Raw genomic sequence first — 4,798 nt, 5'->3', positions numbered from 1 at the left:
AGTATCGAAGGGGTACTTGGACGATTACAGGTACAAACTCTTTGGAGATACCTGGATGATCACAAGTATTGAAGGGGTACCTGGACGATTACAATTACAAACTCTTTGGAGATACCTGGATGATCACAAGTATCGAAGGGGTACCTGGACGATCACAGGTACAAACTCTGAAGGAAGAATCAAGGCATACCTGAGATATTTGTGTGGAAATATCGAGGATGGGTCTTGCATATACGTGAAGGTTTCTCACCTCCTGGTAGTGGGAATATCGATGACGTACCTTGGATATTCATGAAGGTCTCTCACCTCCTGGTAATTGGGAACATCGAGGACGTACCTTGGAATATTCATGAAAGTCTCTCACCTCCTGGTAATTGGGAATATCGAGGACGTACCTAGGATATTCGTGAAGGTCTCTCACCTCCTGGTAATTGGGAATATCGAGGACGTACCTGGGATATTCATGAAGGTCTCTCACCTCTTGGTAATTGGGAACATCGAGCACGTACCTTGGATATTCATGAAGGTCTCTCACCTCCTGGTAATTAGGAATATCGAGGATGTACCTGGAATATTCGTGAAGGTCTCTCACCTCCTGGTAATTGGGAATATCGAGGACGTACCTGGGATATTCGTGAAGGTCTCTCACCTCTTGGTAATGGGAATATCGAGAGCGTGCCCCGCATATTCGTGAAGGTCTCTCACCTCTTGGTAATGAGAATTTGAATGTAGCACGAGGCTTACCTAGATTGCCGAAGGCACTTAAAAGGGGTGGAACACCTGGATAGCCACAGGTGTACAAAGTACTAGAATACTTGGATAAACACAAGTATTTAATGATATGATCTGGGGCCACTCAGGTAGGTCCAAGTATCATGATGATAAGAGAGCATACCTGGGTAATCGCAGTTGCACAACGCAGTGGAGTGCTTAAACAGCTATTATATCATTTGGGGACAACTCGGGCAAGTTGAGTGTCATGAAAAGGAAGTACCTAGGCAACGGTGGGTACTTGACGATATGGGGATACCTAGACAGCAGTAGGTATTCCAAGAGATACTTGGTCAGTCACAAGTATCAATACTCTGGGGACAACTCGAACAGGTCGAGTGTCAGAAAAAAGGAGTATTCGAATGGTGGCCGGTACTCAAAGACAATAGGGATACCTAGACAGCAGTAGGTATTCAACGATAAATGGATACTTGGTGAGTCACAAGTATCAATACTCTGGGGACAACTCAAATAGGTCGAGTGTCAGGAAAAGGGAGTATCCGAACGGTGACTGGTACTCAAAGACAATAGGGATACCTAGACAGCAGTAGGTATTCAACGATAAAGGGATGACTCGAATAGGTCGAGTGTCAATAAGAGAGTACCCGGACAATGATAGGTACCTTAAGACAAATGGGGATAGAGATATACTTACTTGGCAATATCTCTGATCTCTAAGAGTATGTCTGCTATTTGCACAGTATGCACACATGATTGTATATGCTGTAAATTCATGAGTTCAAATGAGATTCATGCATGATAATTTTGTTAGTTCTGCATCTTTTGATTTCCACTAGGGAAGATTTTTGAAAGACAACCTTCATTTAGAATGTAGATGTCTTGAGCATGCCGGATGAGGGACTTTCGCCCCAAAGGACTTTTCGCTCACTCTCATGGAAAAGGCTATCCTGACCATTGATGCAGGATTCATAAGGACCACACTATCTCACTGCCATCATGCCAGCAGGGGTCTGAGTATTCTCGCAAATGGTACGACTTTACCAATGTGAGAGGTCTTTGTTGAAATTGTGATGAAGACTTGGTCAATAGCTCATCGAATGGGACCGTCGAGGTCAAGGCTCATGAACGAAGTGCCGCACGATCATCTCCAGGTTTGCAAGTCAAGAGTCCCGCGAAAAGAGATAGAATAGTCTTGCTCGTACTTCTTCGAGCGATGCTTATAAACATATGAAATCCTACGTTAATTGAAGTGCCCCTAGTCTGAAGAGACTTTTACAATGGGAATGTGATGTAGACTTAGCTCACATGTAAGAGGGTGAGAGTTGGTGACTGTCTTGGCATTTGTCACTAGTCTTGCTTGTCATATGGAGGTTCTGTGGACCACAACAACAACTTTTTCTTGGCTGTATTTTTGACTTGGGGGCATTGGCCTTGCTTTTACCAGGCACGCTGCTTTTTTCATGCCCTTATTTTTTATTCCAGTTCTTCAAATATGGGCATTGACCTTACTTTTACCAGGTACACTGCTTTTTTATGCCCTTGCTTTTTTCATTTTTGTTGCTTGAGAGCTGATCTTGGCAAGCTTAATCGAAGCATCGTTATTAGACTCTTGAGTCTTCATCTTCAACTGGAGCTCAGGCTATAATAACTTCTGCTTTGTCTTGATGTGAGGGTAAAATTACAGACTCACTTGGGTTGTACAATGAATACAAGTGCGTAAAGAAAGAATTGCTCTTCATAACTCTAGGGCACTTAAATTAACGCGAGTGTTCATATGCAATAAAGACACTTGAAGATTAATGCAAGTGCAAGCAAGAAAATTTCTATCCCCTTTCTCACCTTGTGATGCTGACTTGTTTTCGACTTGCCCCAGTGTGTGGTGGTTCTTCGACGGGGATATGAGAGAAATTTCATCAGTGTATGGGGCTCAATGGGGTGAGCGATGGAATGCCTCTCACTATTTTGGTTATCGTACCATTCGCGAGAGAACTCTTTACCCTGCAGCCATGGAATTTCTGCACTCATCTCACAAGTGTATAGATGGGGGACTGTGTGTAGGATATGGCTTGCCTTTCATCATTCTGACGTACCTCATCCAGCATGCTCAATTAATCTTGTATTCTTCACTTAGCTGTCTATTCTAATAATCCTCAGTGGAATCAGTGACTTAGACAGACGAAATCGTCATGCAGAATTCATCTGGAAATGACACGCAACATTTTGAATATGATGGAGTTTGAACTTTTCAAAACAAGTGAATGGTTTTGACTCAAAAAAAGACCCTATTGACAACTTTAGGAGTTAACATAATGGTGTTTCCAAATATGTTAATTTTTGAACATCAAAAGGGTTACTCGCAAATGGACGTCGATGGTTGTCCCTATTGATTAGGAATATGACACATGAATGATCAGTCGGGGTTGGGAATCTAATCGGGCATCTCTGCTTTTGCCCTGCGAAGAGAAGATGTACAAATAGATCAATTAGTCCGGCCAAAATCAAATGTGAGTTGAGGCCGAAGATTTTCTGTCATTTGCTTTGGCAATACTTGAGACGCCATTTTGCTTGGGAGAGTTTCATGCCTCTCTTTGATTTGTTATCTTTGTTTTTGACAATCAAGTAATCCTGCAACAAACAAGGCATGCTTCTCATTGATTCATTATCCTTGCTTTTGACAGTTAGGTGATCCTGCAACAAACAAGAGGGAATGTGTTAGTCATGAACTCTTTCAAGAGTCGAATAACTGGAATCGATACAACTTTACCCTTCACTGGCTTGCATATGATTGGGTGAACCTGAAGTGAGAAGGGGGCCACAAAGTCCTATGTCCCTTGTTTCGTTAGGTCAATTATTCTTTGAATTGGCTCTTGGATGACATGTCTTTTTACACGAAGCCAGGTAAATTTGATGTGGGTCATTTTCATGTACTAGCTTGGCCAATATTGATTTGCCTAACCATCAAATTTGGCTCTTGAATCCTGGTGCTTCCTGCCAATAGTGGGAATATGTCAAAAGTGAATTCAAAGAGGGGGAGTATTGGAAACGATACCAAATTACTCTTCTCCAAAGTTTGTATTTGCGACTCCCGATGATGTTTGAATGTCGATGACAGCCTTTTCGTCTTGGCATAGTTTGACATTTCTTTCGATTGGCCTTCCTCACTTGTGACGATATATGCATGATTGCTGGTCGTTGATTCATCTTCAACGCCTTCCTTCTGTGGAATTTCTCCTTCTGTCTTTAACTATAGCATCATTGGGCAAAAGTCATGTACCTCAAGCTTCTATGGAATCTAAGATGGACAATCAAAACCTCCAATTCTCTGATGGGAATTACTTCTTGCGAGAGCATGCGTCTAAATAGGAAGTCAGGTTTCTAGGTCCTCATTTTGAATAGGGGCTAGAGACCACTTCAACTGTCTGGATTTCTTCCCTGTTGACAATAGCCAATTCAAAGAAAGAGAAGAGATCCCTTCCTTGTGCTTCTGGGCTTGTCGAAGCTGGAAGTCCCGTTGATGAAACCACAGCATCTGGTTGCTTAGGCACATTGTGGGGAAAGGATATTGCTCTGGCTTGTGAAGGAGTTGGGCAGGAGCAAGGTGGAGTGTACAGAGCTCTTGGGAACGGCTTGATTCCAAATGTATGCCTGTACCTATTACGTCCTATTTTTCGTTTCCTGTAAATAGAAGAGAAAGGACATCATTTCTAAATTATATTCAGAGAATAAGACTTACCCTCTTTTGGTGTAGGATGATTCTTTCCATTTGCCCATGTTTTCTTGGCATGGTGTCTTTGAATTTGGCGAGTTCACCTTTGCGCTTGCTTCAAATGCCCCCGTCACACTAAGTCTAAGGGGACGGAATGATCTTCGAGACATGAAGTGAGTGGGTCGAAAGACAAACATGATTAAATTTATCATCTTGTTTTAACAAAAGCTTTTGGGTGATGAAATATTTTTTTCAAAATACGTCTTTGGGGGAGAAAAAGCATGAGGAAGCCCAGCCCTCGGATTCTCCTTGGATGATATATTTTTTTCATGGTTGGATAGCATCACCGGGCTGGTTTGG

The sequence above is a fragment of the Eucalyptus grandis genome, chromosome 2 (genome assembly GCF_016545825.1).
Source record: "Eucalyptus grandis isolate ANBG69807.140 chromosome 2, ASM1654582v1, whole genome shotgun sequence".
NCBI classification, from domain to species: domain Eukaryota; kingdom Viridiplantae; phylum Streptophyta; class Magnoliopsida; order Myrtales; family Myrtaceae; genus Eucalyptus; species Eucalyptus grandis.
The sequence above is the reverse complement of the archived record's forward strand: the minus strand, read 5'-3'. Positions refer to the sequence as shown.